An 18,662-nucleotide genomic window follows, 5' to 3' on the forward strand; every position below is an offset into this window, starting at 1 on the left:
AGTCGGAGGTTTACATAAACTTCGGTTGGAGTCAATTAAACTTGTTTTTCATCCACTCCACCAACGTTTTTGTTAATGAACTGTAGTTTTGGCAAGTCGCTTAGGACATCTACTTTGTGCATGACACAACTAATCTTTCCAACAATTGTTTACAGACAGATTATTTAATTTATAATTCACTGTATCACAATTCCAGTGGGTCAGACGTTCACATACACTAAATTGACTGTGCCTTTAAACAGCTTGGAAAAGTCCAGAAAATAATGTCATGGCATTAGAAGCTTCTGATAGGCTAATTGACATCATTTGAGTCAATTGGAAGTGTACCTGTGGATGTATTTCAAGGACTACCTTCTAACTCAGTGCCTCTTTGCTTGACATCATGGGAAAATCAAAAGAAATCAGCCAAGAAAAAAAATTGTAGACCTCCACAATTCTGGTTCATCCTTGGGAGAAATTTCCAAACGACTGAAGGTACCACGTTCATCTGTACAAACAATAGTACACAAGTATAAACACCATGGGACCACGCAGCCGTCATACCGCTCAGGAAGGAGACGCATTCTGTCTCCTAAAGATGAACGTACTTTGGTGCAAAAAGTGCAAATCAATCCCAGAACAACAGCAAAGGACCTTGTGAAGATGCTGGAGGAAACAGGTACAAAAGTATCTATATCTACAGTAAAACGAGTCCTATATCTACATAACCTGAAAGGTCGCTCAGCAAGGAAGAAGCCACTTCTCCAAAACCGCCATCAAAAAGCCAGACCAAGGTTTGCAACTACACATGGGGATCGTACTTTTTTGGAGAAATGTCCTCTGGTCTCATGAAACAAAAATAGATCTGTTTGGTCATAATGACCATCATTATGCTTGGAGGAAAGGGGATGCTTGCAAGCAGAAGGGGGATGCTTGCAAGCAGAAGAACACCATCCCAACCGTGAAGCAAGGGGGTGGAAGCATCATGTTGTGGGGTGCTTTTGGAGCAGGAGGGACTGGTGCACTTCACAAAATAGATGGCATCATGAGGAAAGACAATTATGTGGATATATTGAAGCAACATCTCAAGCGTCAGTCAAGGAGTTAAGCTTGGTCGCAAATGGGTCTTCCAAATGGACAATGACCCCAAGCATACTTCCAAAGTTGTGGCAAAATGGCTTAAGGAGAACAAAGTCATGGTATTGGAGTGGCCATCACAAAACCCTGACCTCAATCCTATAGAAAATGAGTGGGCAGAACTGAAAAAGCGTGTGCGAGCAAGAAGTCCTACAAACCTGACTCAGTTACACCATCTCTGTCAGGAGGAATGGGCCAAATTCACCCAACTTATTGTGGGAAGCTAGTTGAAGGCTGCCTGACACGTTTGACCCAAGTTAAACTATTTAAAGGCAATGCTACCAAATACTAATTGAGTGTTCTGACCCACTGGGAATGTGATGAAAGAAATAAAAGCTGAAATAAATCATTCTCTCTACTATTATTCTGACATTTCACATTCTTAAAATAAAGTGGTGATCCTAACTGACCTTTTACTAGGATTAAATGTCAGAAATTGTGTGAAACTGAGTTTAAATGTATTTGGCTAAGGTGTATGTAAACTTCTGACTTCAACTGTACATTTTGGACATATGGACGTATGATATGTACCCATTGATTCTTGAATAACATAACTTATAGATGATTCCTTATGAGCTTAGTTCAACTACCGTACTACATCAAAACCACAAAATATAAACTTCTTTTACTCCAATGTTTGTAAACATTGTACTTGTAAACAAACAGTGCCTAGCCTCAAAACATGCTTATAACTAGAATGTTGATATTTTGGTTGGTCTAACCTTGCATCTATATCTCTGTCTATGAATTTGAAAGTGGAAACATTATCATTATCAAATAATTATCATTATTTCAACTGTGGATTGCCCCTTTAAAGTAATCATCTACCTCTTTATTTCCTCCCTCCATTTTCTCCCTCTTTCAACCTCTTGCTGAGAGAAATATCCCTGCTCTCTAATTGTACGTTGCTTTGACATCAACACCATAAAGGCCACTAGTAAGAGTATGTTAGTGATGATAATAACCATGTTGGTTTAAGTAATGAAATTATGGCTGTTAGTATGTGTAACTTTACCCTGTGAACCACACAGTCATAAGGGCTGCAGTATAACTTGACACTGTTTAACCTCCAGGGCTTTCTGACAACAACAGTCACAAGGGCTGCGGTATCAACCAAAATGCGATGCTTTGAAATGAGACTGAGTTCCATAAGACTAAATAGTGTGTATAACATGATTTCCATTTCAGTCTGAGGCGAATGCCCTGTTCCGGTCTACTCAGCTAATTCTAGAATACAGGCAGAAATACAACAGCTCAAAGAGAGTACTGAGATGTCTGCCTTCGTCTCTGATCCTATTCTACATCTATAGGTGTGTATAGTTAATATGTACTGTCGCTAACCTGGAAGTGCAGATGGTTTGCACAAGGTTGTTTCAACAACAACTTTGCCGTGTGCGTGTCAACTGAGACGGCCAGACAATCCATTCTCTCCAGAAATGCTTGTGTACCAAACAGGGACAGACAATGCTTGCATAGACACATGACAAAACAGCATCACCGATTGGATGAAGACAAATTATATTTTACATCCTCGTCCCTGAGTATTCTGTGCTTCGTACTCATCTTTTCCCCTTCCCAAAGAGGAGCGATCAGGGAGAGTGGCTCGGCTTACTGTAAGAAGCTTCAGTGACAATCATCAGTTGCTCTTTCAACTCCGTGTGCTGCACCTGCAGACGATTAGGAGGAAATGTGTCTAAAGGAAACAGTGACGTCTATAATCCTCCTGTCAACATCATAAAACTGACTAATGGTTGTCAAACCAGGTTATGGAGGGGAAGGAGGGAGAGAGAGAGGAGAGAGAGAGAGAGAGAGAGAGAGAGAGAGAGAGAGAGAGAGAGAGAGAGAGAGAGAGAGAGAGAGAGAGAGAGAGAGAGAGAGAGAGAAAGAAAAGAGAGAGATCGAGAGATGAGAAAGAGAGAGGAAGAGAGAGAGGAGAGAGAAGGACAAACAGAGAGATTGTTTTTTCTCCGAGACAGAAATATCTCTATTTCCCAGGCCATAACTCTCCTCTGTGTGGCCAGTGAACAGAGAGGACTCAGGTTTCTCTCTCAGGCCTGAGTATCACTTACACTACATCCTGTCATGAGTTATGGTGCAAATGGGTGCAGGAGGAATAGAATAGAATACAACCTGATGAGCCTATTGAACACAGAGGTGTGGTAATGAGAAGCTATCATCCCTAACGTCCATCAATGGGTAAGTAAAGTCCTTCCTTCCTTATTGTTGACAGGACAATACACATTTACACTAGAAGGTGCTAGCACGCACACACACAACCATTATTATATTATATTTATTATTATTATTATTATTATTATTATTATTATTATTATATTACACAACCACACACACAACCACTTACACGTCAGATCTGTCAAAATGTCCTCCAATTTCCATACGGCTCGTTTTCTGTTCCATTTGGGGCCCTGAGTTCTATAAGCCATCATCATCAGTTTTCCTCCTTACACCTGATAAAAACAGCTCATGTCAGCTCCTTGTTGTAGAACCATATGGGAGTAAATGGAACTGCCAAAACCCTGAGGCATGTACACAGCAGGTATGTTTCAGAGCTGCAGTACTATGGAAGCATAGAGCAGATACTGAACATAGATTACAACATGATACGCCTCCACTGCAAACACCTGCACACTTCAGAGAGTTATTATGACATTTGAACTACTCTTACGATTTCAATGAAAGTCACATTATTGAGCTGCATTTCCCACACTCGTTAAAAAACATGAATCCATCCTATTGAGAGGTTGACAATGGAACAATAAGACACAGTACTGCCTGAATGGCAGGTTCTGGATCTTGAATGTCTTTTGAACTCTGCTGTCCTACTGTACAGACAGAGGGTTACTGAGAAGTCAAGGATACAACGTCCGCATCCTTGTGTTCTTACTCCAAACAACAGTCGTTGGATTGTTAACAAAGACGTGTGAAGCTTGTAAGGGGGAAAAATGTCAACATTTATTTGACTCTGTTTGTTTCTAGTACAAGTAGCTATGCATCTAATAAAACAAGATGCCATGAGAATATTTGTATAATCACCACCAGTTGATATATGTTTGAAATGAGTCAAGATGACCCCAACAAACCGGTATCACATGCAGGTCACAGTAGTTACAATGTACTGGTTCTAACTGGCTAGTAAAAGCACAGTTGTATGTATACAGAACAATATTTATTTGAGGGACTACATCAACACACTCAGCCCTCCCTCCTAACTAGATTCAAAACAGGAAGTCCAACCAGACAGCCAGCAGAGCACATCCTGTCCATCCTCAGTACCAGTCAGCATGCCTTCCCTCTAAACCCTGTTTACAGAAGGGAATGCAGTGAGGCCATGGCTTTGATTCAATTTAGCAGGTAATTACACTATCTGGTAAGGCAATTATCCTGTGTGCAACATAATTCCATTTGCTAGCTAATGGTGCTCCCACAACCTCCACAGTACAGGGGACAATGCATTTCTAAGAGGGGAAGTAGGGATACTGTTTTGTACCTACTGTTGGAGCATCTGTGGGCTAATTAGGTCAAAGCCTATGAAAACAACAGCCTAAAAGAACAACAAAACACGAGTCAGCCTGGTACAAACAACCACCACTGCACCCGAGCATAAATTTACTTTTTATTTTAAACTTTCAAATGAGGTGAGACTGCCATGCCCAGAGAGCAGGATACCCATGTTTCAAAGACCAAAATAGAGGTGAGAGATAATGGACCTCTTTTAGACTGAGCTTAGTCTGGGTAGATGAAATCCATGTGGCCTTGCTGGCTGATTTTAATCCCTGCTTCTTTCTCTCCTCCCTGCCTCCCTCTGAGCAGACTCACCAGAGCCATGGGCTGCATGGAGGAAGAAGGGCCAGGCAAGCAGGCGTCTTTGAACAGCAGCCAAGGAGGAAAAAGGGAAGAGAGCTTCTCAGGATCACTGGGCTGTATGCAATGCCAACTGTCTTGAATATCTATGACCTGGGATTGATTAAAACTGCAATATGGTGTAAACTTATCCAGGGTCGTAATTCATCAGACGTCGGAAATTAGAGGAAGCTAGATAAAGTCCCGTTCTGAATAGGAAAGAGTGGTGCTTACCTTGACCTGGGAGAGGGAGGATGGACAGATGAGGAGAGTCACAGGGATGGAGAGTAGAGGGTCCAGGCAGGGAAGGGGTCTGGGTAGGTCCCAATGGGGTAGTCCAGGAGGGAACGCAGAGAGGAGTAGAGAGGAGAGGAAGGACAGGGAATAGGGAGACAGGGAGGTGAAACGTAAACGCTACTCTCTCTCCCTTTCTCTCTCACACACACACCCAAACACACACTCACACAGCCTACAGAAAGGTACTAACACAAGCAGTTACTCCCAGGATGGGGAGAGAGAGTGTCTTACCCATCCACAGACACTCAAAAACAGAGAACAAGAGTAAGACCCGCCCACTCTCTCCTACTGGCCCAATGAGAGGCAGCTGTAAAACTGCACAACCCAATGAGAGACGTTGAAGGCAGGGCCAATAAGTGCAATGACTCATCTGGCCAATCAGAGAAATTGCCTTTGGACTCTTAGAAACCCCTCTCTCTTAATGACAGATTTTGGAAGGTGCACTTAGCCTGTGTGAGTGATTTAAGACCCTGACCTGGGACATATTAGAGTGATTAGATTATGATGCACCTAAACCAGTGTGATAACACAATAGGCAGCATTCTTCCCTACAACCACTAGCTGAGATCCAGTCAGGTGCTGTACTGCATGCTACAGTCATTCTCATGTACGGCTACCCTCTTAAAGGAGGTTATGCATGACATGTTGCATTATTTCTGAAAACAGAACACACACAGTCGTGCACACACAGACACACACACAGGAATGCATGCATACACACGTACAGAGTTGATTGTTAAAGAGGGAGAGAGGTGGAACCTCTGATTCAGCAGTATTTCAGCCCTCTAATAAAACACAGCTGACAGGCTGTGCTGTAGAGATGTTCCTCCTCTATACTGGACAGGAGATGGCTATAAAAGATTCATAGAAAATGGGAGGGGAACGATGGGCACAGAGGGAAATATAGGCAGGGTTTACCAGCTGCGATGAAATGAGTGTGGGTCACTGTGGATAATATACAGGATATTGCCACAGTCAAACCAAGGTAACAGGAAAATGTTGTGGAAATGATGTCCTAAGACTTATTTCCCTCTCTGTCCGATTCCTTATAACCACTGATCTGAAAGAGATGGATAGTTCCTGGTTGAAAGCACAGAATACATTCATGGGTGAAAGTGATACAGCAGAATGGCCGCCACCGTATGCATGCATGCTATCCTTTCACATCAGGGTCTGGTTCTCAAAGGAGGTGACACAGAAGGAAGAGCTTCCTCTGGGAAACAGCACCAGACGAGACAGGTCTTGGATGGATCCAGAATTTGCAGTGAGGCCTTCCTCACAGCGATGGCTGTGATGTCCATGAAATCAAGGCACACTGTTAGACTGCCTTGGGATAACTGCATGACAACCAAATCCCCAGATATGTGTTTATGGGTTCTGTAGAGGGCACAGAAGATATCTCATGACTCTCTAAATCACATAACATTTAAAGTGCTGTGACAATGGACTGATTCTCTCCATGTAGCCTGAGGCAGTTTATTTTTTTTTTTAAACCAACCACATGATAATCAAATTGGTCATGCCATACTTTGAGAACTATTTATACAAGTAGTAAATATGTTATAAATACCCTAACAAATCCCACAAAAGAACCCAGTTTGAAAAATAAGTAGGCAAATGCACAATAGGTTTATGTGACATGCGCACTGGATAGTCAGTCACCACTCCATTGCTGTGCCCTCATTTATAGCACCAAAGGTCAAACTCAGATTGCAAATGTTTGCTGAAGTTTGTTTATGATATTGCAGGCGTTTTCAAGCATATTCATACTGCTAGACGTATTCCACATGTGTATATAAAAGATCACACGTGACGCGAAAATAAAGTTGACAAACATTCGCATACGTTTTCTCCTCATACCATAACAACGTTACTTTATTCAGTTACATTGTAACGCCGACATGTAGCCTACTCTCCAAATATTTAATATGGACGTTAACACTAAGGGGATTCGTTTATCTAGCCCGGGTTAACCCGATGGAGGGAGTTTGTATCGGGTGAAGGTGACTGCATTCGTTTTGGAACAGGGCGGCCTGACGGGCGTGAGCCGGTTCTAAACAAACGTGAAGTAATTAAGCAATTGGAGTGATACATCGGATTAGTGATGAGTCGGATTCTGTGCAAAAGTGATTGCGATAAAAACGCTTTATTTGCCTTCCCAATGAAAACTAGTTTGAACATACAAACATTTATTTTTATGGAAAAGAGATGTTGTATGTTTCGGGACGATTGGCCGAGGGGGGCAGATTGCTGTTTGATTTGAGACGGGCGCTCCTCCTTCCCTCCCCGCTTTCCCCCGATGACATGATGCGCCATTGCTTGGTTCAACCCGGACCAGGAAAATAGAACTCCCTGATTTCACAGCGCGCGACAGTGAGGTCCAATGATTATCGATGGGGCAATGTTCAGTTGCGTGCTCAGTAGAATGCTCTATGTTTTGTGTAGGGTGTTTGTCTTTATTCATTAAATGTTCATGTGATATTATGTCCTAATATATTGGAATACAGTATGTAGCCTATTTGCCATTGATATTGAAACTAGTGAGTGTTGAGTGTTATACTAATGTTAATTGATTAAATACATATTAAGGTGCATTTAGGAGTATCTCCGTTCAACCGATAGAAACTACAGCCCCCATAGTTCCTTGCAAAATCTCACAGACTCAGTTGCTCTGAAATGCATTAAACTGGACAACAGCGCGCATACGAGTTCAGTCGGGGAAGAATTTAGAGGTAGGTTTTACCTACTTTCCTCGTCAATGTATAAAGTTGTATGTACATTGTTTAAAACTCAATTATGTGTGTCAACTTCAGCTAGCTAACAAGTTCACCAATGTTCCCTGCAAAAATATAATATTAACTCGCATGATGTAGCTAATATTAGCTAGATAATGTCAGCTACTGTAGACAGTTAACGTTAGCTAAATTGTCTAGGCTAGTTGATGGTAGCTGTAGCGAGCTCTCTGACATTGTTCACTAGCAAAGGGTTTATCAAAATAAGCTCAGCTACCTCTTCCAGACAAGCTTAGCTACCTTTAACTAACGTTAGGTATTCCAGACTGGAATCTGGTTAGCTAACGTAACTAGTTAGCTAACATTGAATATGGATCGTGCCAGCCGTGCGTGCAGAACTTGCACCCTGTTTTAGTGAATACTTTTAAAAGTAACTATGTCTGGTCTCGCATGCATTGCAATTACGTGCATTGCAATTACAAAGCTATTTAACTATGGTAAACTGAAATGCAATAGCTGGTCAAGAGGTAGACGTTACAAAAGTCGTTCGTTGTGAATCTATTTTTGGAGTGTGTCAACCCCAAGTTAGTAAATCAGTCCAACAGAGAACAACAAAATTATAATACACTGACTGCACCCAAATAATACTCGTGACCTGACAGCTCAGATCTGTTTGGGTTGTTGTTTACCATGGTTATAATACGTGTGATTTGATGTCCCTGGAAAGGGGCGGCGTAGTGGTTAGAGCGTTGTCAGTAAGCCTAGTGGAAAGGACCGTTGGACTAGTAACCGGAAGGTTGCAAGTTCAAATTGAGCTGACAAGGTGACACCATCCTGCCCTGAACAGGCAGTTAAATGAAGAATAAATTTGTTCACTGACTTGCCTGGTTAAATAAAGGTAAAAAAAAAACAGCTTTGTACATAGGGAGTTAGGTTTGCACCATCCCCAAATTAATTAAGAATATAGCATAAAACAAACTTTGAATGACTATTTCAAACATTCTGTATTTTCAGGTTGCAATGACCAATCATTGTTAATCCATGGAATGGAGCAAAGGTTGACATTATCTTGTCTCATGTGGACATGCTGTGAATTATTGGTATGAAAATAGCTGCAGGTAGGACTTTAACGCCATGTTCGTCATTGTGAAAGGTTTCCCTCTCACCCCTCTGTAATGTTTAACACTGATCCTCTGTGGAAGGGAATAGTTCTAACAGGAATCTCTACTTGCTTAGAACATCTGAATTGGTGGTTTAGGCCATACTCTCTGGTTTCTATGAAAATTCCTATACCAAGCCTCTTCACTATAGCAATACCACTTAGTCATTTGATACAGTCAGAGGTAGACTTGGGACTCCAGTGTCCACTGTCAGGCCTCTACCATGGTGAACAAAGACGCTATGGTGAGTGGGGACAGGGCTGTGGAGGAAGAGGCTGAACTTGACCTGAAGGAGACCTCCCCTGGAGAGCCTGACCCTGAGATGGCTCTTCCCACACCTGAGGACCCCTCAGACGGCCAGACCAAGACCGCCCGGACCTGGGAGTTGTCGGTGGTGTTCCTGTGTTTCTATGGGTTTATGGTGCAGCTGAAGCCTGGGGAGCCCTTTATAACACCAAACCTGCTCAGCATGGAGAAGAACTTCACCAGGGAACAGGTCAGTGATGCAGTCATCCCCCTATAACAGATTGGAATGTTTGTGTGGTGTGTTTTGCGTGAGAGTGCAGTTTGTGTATGCAACTATCTGTGTGTGTGTCTCTTAAGTTGACCACAGTTTTTAAGGGTGGGTAGATGTGTAGGAGTTAGGGCTGCACAAATGAGGGCAAATAATCGACTGTTGGAGAAATGTTTTTTCTTACCAAATGTTGCGATTTGATGTTAAAGATCAAAATACTAGGGTGAACTGTTGGAATCCTAGAAATGGATTAACTTATATTACAAAGTAGGGCTGGGAATTGCCAGGGACCTCACAATACAATATTATCACTAGCAGAATAGCATGCGAACTTACAGTGAATCTAACAGCAAGGAGGAGGAACTGCACCGCTTGGGGGGAAGCAGCCGCAAGAGGAGAAAAAATGGTGGAAACTATTAAAAACGCCCATTACACGTTTCAAAATATTGCATGCAATATGGATCTCTTGTGATATGGATATTGCACGTCAATATTTTGATTAAGATGTGAATTAAATCATTTTGGAGCACTATTTTTATTTTTTTATTTTTTTTATTCCCCCATTTATTTAACCAGGTAGGCATCGTTCTTGAGAACAAGTTCTCATTTGCAACATGCGAACTTACAAGATAGCATAGCAGGAACTGAACAGACAACACAGAGGAAAACATGCGGAGAAACAATTAGCAAGTCAATAACACAGTAGAAAAAATGGGCAGTCTATATACAATTGTGCAAAAGGATCTCTTGTAATGAGGATCTCTTGTAATATAATTTTGCAATAGATTAACACTGGAGTGATAAATGATCAGATGGGCTCTTACAGGTAGAGATATTTGCAAAAGAGCAGAAAAGTAATATGGATAAAAAACAGTATAAAAAAAAAAAACAGTATGGGAAAATATGGAGGTAGGTGAAAAAGGGTGAGCTATTTACCTATAGACTCTGTACAACTGCATCTCTTGCAATATGGATCTCTCGGTAATAGCTGATGTCTTGTGGTGATGGAGATAAAATTCTTGCAATATGGATCTCTTGTAAAGATCTCTTGCAATATGGATCTCCAGTCATAGGCTTGCAGAGTATGGAACGAAAGGATCTCGGCCAAATGAGGTCTCTTGCGATAGGGATCTCTTGTGAGATACACTCTTGCTGGAGCTCTTGTACGGATGGGTCTTGTAATATGGATCTCTTGTGAACTGGAGATAAGGATCTCTTGCGATATGGATCTCTAGCATGGATCTCTTGTAAATGGACCTCTGCGATATGGATCTCTTCTGGATCTCTTGCGATATGGATCTCTTGTGATATGGATCTCTTGTAATATGGATCTCTTGTAATATGGATCTCTTGTAATATAGATCTCTTGCATTATGGTGGGGTAGTATATGGATCTTTAGTGAATAAACGCATTATGGCACTGTGATAGACTGCATCCAGTTTGCTGATAGAGTCTTGGAAGGATCTTTGCAATATAGATCTCTTGATTATGGATCTCTTCGATAGGATCTCTTGCAATATGGGTCTCTAGGATAGTCTCTTTTATAGGGTCTCTTGGCAGCGTGAATGATAGAGGCTTTGCGATATGAATAGAAAGCCGAATTCAATCATTTTGATTTAGTAGGAAGGATCGAGAAACTTATCTTCACTCTTGCTTAGTAAACAAGTATATTGTTAGTCGTGTCAACTATTGCTATCGGTCTTCTACTGAGTTTAAAAATATATATTTTTGTTATTGTACCTTTATTTAACTGACTTGCCTAGTTAAATAAAGGTTAAATGTAAAACATAAAATGATATATATATTTAAAGGCCAGGGCATGTCAGTTCAACCCGAGGCCCAATTGATTTTGAGGGATATGAAAGGCATTGTCCTGCGCTGGAGGCTATAGCCTTGTATGACAAGTAGAACGACAACCCTGATATAAGCTATATCAGCTGACACGTGTTCCATCTGAATTTATACTAGGAGCTTAAACTACAACCGCTCAATCCTAAAATAATTGAACCAGTGTTCCTTAGTCATGGAACCCACTGGACTGTAATAAGGCTATCACAGTGTGAGTGCAGTAACCCCTCCTCAGTATGGTCAGAGTTCACATTCCTACAAATTAGGGCAGTCTCTTTTTCTGATTGGTTACTGTAGGCTTGTCTGGCTCAGTATCAACTCATGAACCTAATGGCCTGAAGTCTGCAGACTCATTGGAAGGTGTCCTTGCCTACAATGTAGCATTAGTTCAAATGAAGGGGATCAGTGAAGGTTTTTGCTCCCCTCATTTCCTGTAGACGGGGATTAACGTTGTTGCGTTGGCAAAGGTGTCAGCACAGCGACAAGGTTATTCTGAACAGCATATGAGGTATGTGCATTTGTCAGTGTTCGAGGACTCTCAGGAAACTAGCCTAAATATGCAATTTGAGAACACCTGCCGGCACATTTATAGAGCCTTCAGCTACAGCAACTTTTTACAAGGAGAATTGATTCCACGTGAGTCCTCTGTCTCTTCTATGTGGTCTCCTCTCTATATCCGCCATTCTCTTCCTCCAGGTGACCAATGAGATCAACCCGATCCTGTCCTACTCCTACATGGCGGTGCTGGTGCCAGTCTTCCTCCTGACAGACGTCCTGCGTTACAAGCCCGTCCTGGTCCCTCCAGTCTCAGCCATGGCCATCTGGCTCCTCCTCCTCCTGGGTTCCTCCCTCTTAGAGATGCAGTTCATGGAGTTCTTCTACGGCATCACCATGGCAGCACGCGTGGCTTACTCCTCCTATATCTTCTCCCTGGTCACCCCAGAGCTCTACCAACGTGTGGCCAGCTACTCGCGCTCTTGTGTCCTCATGGGGGTGTTTGCCAGTTCGGTGCTGGGCCAGGTGCTGATATCTGTGGAAGGCTCTCCTTCGCCACGCTCAGTGCTGTCTCCTTGGCCTTGGTGTCCTTGGCCTGGTGCTCTCCGTCTGCCTGCCCTGGCCCAAAAGGTCCTTGTTCTTCAACAGGGCCCACCATGCTGCCCAGAGGAACCTCCAGGAGCAGGCTGCCGCACAGTCGGAGCTGGCCAGGATGAAGCAGGGCGAAGCGGGCTTGGGTTCGGGTGACACACCCTCCTGGCCCCTCTCAGCTCTGGTTCCTCCTGGAGGGACTCTGTGTTTATTCAGATGCTGAAGGAGCTGAGGAACGTGCCGCGGAGGCCCAGCCTGAGACTGTGGAGCCTGTGGTGGGTGTTCAACCTCCGCTGGCTACTACCTGGTGCTGTTGTACATCCATGTCCTGTGGGACAAGGTGTACCCCACACGGAGAACAAAACACGTCTACAACGGAGGGGTGGAGGCTGTCTCCACACTACTGGGTGAGGGATCCATTTCCCTAGGTTTTAGTCTGGGTACAAAGGCCCTCCAAAGCCAGGTATACAAGTGTTTTAATAACCAATATGTAGCATTCACCTGGGTCTTTACTGTCTGACAGGGTTGGAGCCTGTGTTCTCCAAGTCAATGATTCCTACAAAATTTTAACACCCCTACAGCAGTTGGCAGAGGTAGTAGTGAGAGCACCATGGCAACATGCTTCAAGGTACATATTTTCTCAGTCAAATGAGTTCTCCGGCATCACGTAATGTCAGGTCAATAAGTTTGTCTTAGACCAGGGTTTCCCATCTCCAGTCCTCCAGTACCCCCAACAACAGGTTGTTGTAGCCCCAGGCTAACTCGCCTGATTCAATAGTTGATGAATAGTTGACAAGTAGAATCAGGTGTGCTTGTCCGGGGCCACAACAAAAATGTGCACCGTTGGGGGGACTGGAGTTGGGAAACACTGTTTTAGACTGACCCCTCCAATGATTTAATTATGACTGAAATTACATGACCTAAACAGCTGACAAGGACAGGAGACATACAAAGCCCATCAATCTAGAAAGAGGAATTCCCATGAAGTAGAATGTGGTGAGACAATAGCAGACTAAACAGTCACATTCTGTTGAAAGGTGTGGAAGATGACAATGTTTTAGATGTTGATCACACGGCGAGATGACGTCAGACAATGTGCTGCTCCCCATAGTCATTTAGTAGAAGTATTTTATTGATGCATGATAATAACATAAAGGTTTACTGAACCAGCAATCCCCTCTGTTTGCCTTGATATGATAATGTCAAACTGTGACCTGAGTCACACACACACACACAGCATTTATTAAATGAAGTCTCAAGCCTTAATCACCTACTCAGTCATTAATTTAGTCAGCTTATTCCTCTTCGACTAACTCTCCACCTGTTAACTCTGTCCCAGGTGCGACCACGCGTTTGCGGCGGGCTTCAAGAAGATCCGCTGGAACGTGGTCTGAGCTGGTGATCACACATACCAGCTTGCTCTCTGCGGCTGGTCAGTTGCTCAGGACCACCAGCAACATCTGGGTCTGCTATGTGGCCTACTCCCTCTTCAAGGGTTTCTACCAGTTCCTCGTGCCCATCGCCATGTACGTTTCTTTAGGTCTACTTTTATTTAAAGTCGTTGTATACGTATAATGGGATTTGGGGGATTTTCATGTTCAGACGTGTGCAGTGCATGAATGCATTGTCAAATAGAACTGTCACGTCTTTCTTACTATAGGCTGTACATTTAATCTGCCGACTATCCTGTTGTGGTGTTTGTAGTTTCCAGATCGCCTCCTCGCTCACCAAGGAGCTGTGTGCCCTGGTGTTTGGGGTCAACACTTTCCTGGCGACCGTTCTGAAGACCATCATCACCCTCATCGTCTCTGACAAGAAGGGTCTGGGACTAGACGTGCACTCCCAGGTCAGTCACACACACTCTGATTACAACCACGCTCAGACAACTTCCTGCAAGATGACGTCACCCATATGGGAACACCATATGTTTTCTAATGAGTGCTGTTCTGTTCTCCAGTATTCCTGGTCTATCTTCTTCTACTTTGCCTTGCTGATGGTTATCTACCTGGGCTGTGCTGGCTCTTAATGTCACCTGGCCACTGTTATGAACCAATCGGGCAGGAGGGGAGGGGACACAGACCAGGCCACGCACTGAGCTATGTTCCGCATCATCAACCCCTAGAGACGGAACTCTGTCCCATAATGGGAACAACGTGAAGGCCTGAAAGGAATATCTCTGCAGTATTCTGGCATGTTGGCAGAGTCAGATTCCAGAGCTGATGTGGTGCTCTGAAGAATTTACAACGAAGGCAAGAAATAACGCTAACTCCGCTAGCATAATGACTGTGTCTATCGAACATGGGGCATGTGCAAGTTGTCCCTGTAGACTTCCTGTCAGTACTAGCTAATGTGCTGAGCAGGCATTGGTCACAAACCACTTCTAACTTCTTTCATACTGGATGCAGAGACATAAAAATGGTATCCCATGAGTTCATCTGACTGTGTGGAAGTTGATAAAAGGGTCTCCTTGCCAAAATCCCTTAACTAGCCTTGAACATTGTGTCATCTTTACATCAACACCTAAACCCCCTACACTGACTTTGAGTGGTCCCAAACGGTCACCTGGGAATCTCTGCTACGGTTTCCACACGACTGCACAAGGACAGATGAGACTTAGAGGAGAGTCGAGACCTCATGACACTTCGTTGATGTGTTGGGGGAGTGTAGTTTACCAGTATTAGTGAACAGTCACTGTTCTCAGCCCTTGATGCCTTATCTGTTATATCCAACGTCTTTCTTATTCAGTTCACCAAAAAGGATGTTATTATGAATACATTATTTTTTTTAAGAAATACAGGCAGGGCCCACCTACATTACTACAAGATAATAAAAAAGCTCACTCGATCGAGCCTAATGGTCTTATGGCAAGCGGTGGAAAAGTACCAACTTGTCATACTTGATTAAAAGTAAAAGATGCCTTCATAGAAATGACTCAAGTAAAGTCTAAAAGTATTTGGTTTAAATAAACTTAAGTATAAAAAGTAAGAGTATAAATTATTTCAAATGACTTATTAAGCAAACCAGATGGCACAATTGCATTTTTTTCTTCATCAGTAGCCAGAGGCCCTCCAACACTGAGACATCATTTGTGTTAGTGAGTCCAGCCAGATCAGAGGCGTAGGGATGACCAGGGTTGTTCTCTTGATAAGTGTGTGAATTGGACCACTTTTCTGTCCTGCTAAGGATTAAAGTAGCAAGTAATTTTGGGTGTCAGGAAATGTATGGAGTAAAAAGTGTTTATTTCCTTTCGGAATGTAGTGACGAAAAGTTGTCAAAATATAATAGTAAAGTACAGATATTTCTTAAGTAGTACTTAAGTATTTTTAAGTACTTTACACCACTGCTTGTAAGTAGCAATACATGACCCAAAGGCGGTACAAATCACATCAGGAGCAATCTCTAAGAGAATGAATTAGGCTCAAGCTCTGGGGGTTGCTCTGCATCCTAAGAAACCTGCCTCAACATTGTTTTCGAAGTACAATAGACCAGCATATAGCTACTGTAGTAGGTACATTTAAGGAATTTTCTTTTTCGGCTTTAGACCAATCCCTACTTCTCACTCAAACAGTGTTTTGTTTTTAATAGTCAGAGTTTGGGCCTAGTTGTCAGCCTAATGTTCTCAGAGAGACTGTTGACATGTACTATGTAGTGGCTGCTTTTCTCTTCTCATCCCAGAAACATCCCAAATGGTGTTATCCACGGGGGGGATGTTCAGAGTTTTCCAAATACAGGGTAATCATATGTTCCCTGATGTTAAAGCATGTTTGTTTTCGTAACTCTGACTGAGAAAATAATCATCTCAATTAGAGGGGACCAATAGGAAATTATCTACAGAAACAGTCCAACTAATTCTACTGGACTACTTCTTCTACTGATGGAACAGTAGCCTGTTATATTCAGCAAATGATTCACTGTTTTTCGATCATTAGGAATTCTCGACAATTGCTGCAATTGTATTGATTAGCGAAAACCATATTTTTGAATCTGTGTGTCTATTGTTAGCTGTACAGAAGTCCTCCAGTGAGAGAGGTGTGCCCCACAGGATCATGATTACTATGTGATCACATTAGCATTACTTTAGATTAAGTAGACACGTGACAGGGTGCATTTTTGGGCTGCAGAATCTTCCTGAAGATGTTTCTTTGAAAAGTGTAAAAATATTTTCTAAATGAAGCCCTTTGTGTGTATGTTCACTACACTCCCATTGTCTTAGGTTTAATCAGCGATTGCTTGTGAACAAAGCAGATGCCAATTGTTTTAGGGCCTTCAAACTAACCATGTCAGTGGATTTTTTTGATTTCACCTTTATTTAACCAGGTAGGCCAGTTGAGAACAAGTTATGCTTGCTGCCAGTGAGTAATTCAATGCACCTTGTGTCAGGAAGTGTTTTAGCTACCATTTTGTGTATAGTTTTGCTTACGGGAGGGTGGGGTAAGTTGAGCCATTTTTTACATTCAGCATCACTAGGAGATCTATTGTATTCTTTCTAACAAAGGTATCTACATATATTTCAGGATGTTGTGTATCCCTGGAAATAATCCAAATTCATGTAAACTTTACAGTTTTGAAAACATAGGTTGTCTGGGGGAAATAAGTGGTCTCTTGGCACAATTTACCCCGGGATTCGGGTAAATTGAGCCACGGAATAGGTCAAGTTAAGCCGCATAGAAATGTCTCTACTGAATGAAATATTACCAATACCTTTTAAAAATATCTATCTATCTTTATTTCCCGAACACAATTGCTTTTTCTTTTTAATAATTTTAAGCACCTTTTTAACACAGGCTCCTAACAAACACTTTGTACTTCATATATATATATATATATTTAACATTGGCCAGGCCCTGTTACCTCATATCCCAGCGATAATGCCTTGCATTATGCCTGGGATGAAAACACTTCAATTGGCTCAACTTTTACCCCAAGGCAAACATTTGGATTATATTAGCACACACAGATACAATAATTTCATGCTTATGTATAGAATAATCTTAATGATCTACTTTGCTTTAGATACAAGCATCATGAAACCTCTATAACAGAAAATAATTTGACTTGCTGAAAATCTTTTCTTTTTTACTTAACTTTTTTTCATGTGGTTTCTTCCTTCAGACTCAATGAAATGATGACCCTCTTCCTAGATATTTGGTCAAATTATAACATTTTCTGTATGGTTTCCTAGAAACAAGGGTGGCTCAACCTACCCCACTCTCCCCTATTTTTGTTGAAATGTTTTCATGCAGATTTGTATTTTCTCCCCCAGCAGTGCTAATCATATGTTCATTGTCATCTTTTCTAATAGGAAGCCCACATGAATGTGAATGTGTAAACTGGAATATAGTTGTTATGAACTACTGCGAATGAGTTTTGAGGATTTAGCAATGAGCTGGCAGACCTTAATTCTGCATGTTATTTTCCAGAATTTTCGAATGAGCTATTTTGTATTGTTTAAATGCAGGGGTTCTCAAACGTTTTTGCTTCGTGACCCACCAATTGAGCTGTGTTTTGAGTCTCCACCCACCATAAGGGTTGAGTGGTAAAAAAACAAACGTACACAGACCAAAGCATAAATACAAAATATGATCTTGGCAGCGGACACTATTTTGCCGTTTCAAAGCTAATCCCTGCATTTCCACATCCTGCCATGGAGCTGAAATAAAAAATTGCAATTTTAAAAACAATTTCCTGCAATTCTATGCATTTGCCATGGAGCTGAGATTTTGTTTGCTTTTAAGCAAATTTCGCCTAGTCTATGCATTTGGTATGGCTGGTGTTTATGCACAAACATAACATCAGTGGGGGCGTTATCTGACTTTTATTTATTAGTTGCAGAATTCTCAAGATTATAGGCTATTATTGAAAAATATATAAGTCCGTTCTCTTTTCTGCATCCATCAGTTTGAGAACTACTGTTTTAATAATGGAACAATTTATTTATCTGTGTGCATAAAGAGTAAATTGGTGTTTTCTTAAATGTTTGTCACTGAGAAATAAAATGCAAAATGAATTTGAAAAATGTAAATATCTTTTAGACCCTATGTTTATTC

At 42.0% G+C, this 18,662-nt stretch overlaps 1 pseudogene; it reads left to right on the forward strand.

Moving 5' to 3' along the window:
• Window positions 1-9,305: 9,305 nt before the first annotated feature.
• Window positions 9,306-14,641, forward strand: LOC127920217 (reduced folate transporter-like; annotated as a pseudogene).
• The last annotated feature ends 4,021 nt before the right edge of the window (window positions 14,642-18,662 follow it).

The sequence above is a fragment of the Oncorhynchus keta genome, unplaced genomic scaffold (assembly GCF_023373465.1).
Source record: "Oncorhynchus keta strain PuntledgeMale-10-30-2019 unplaced genomic scaffold, Oket_V2 Un_contig_1863_pilon_pilon, whole genome shotgun sequence".
Lineage (NCBI taxonomy): Eukaryota > Metazoa > Chordata > Actinopteri > Salmoniformes > Salmonidae > Oncorhynchus > Oncorhynchus keta.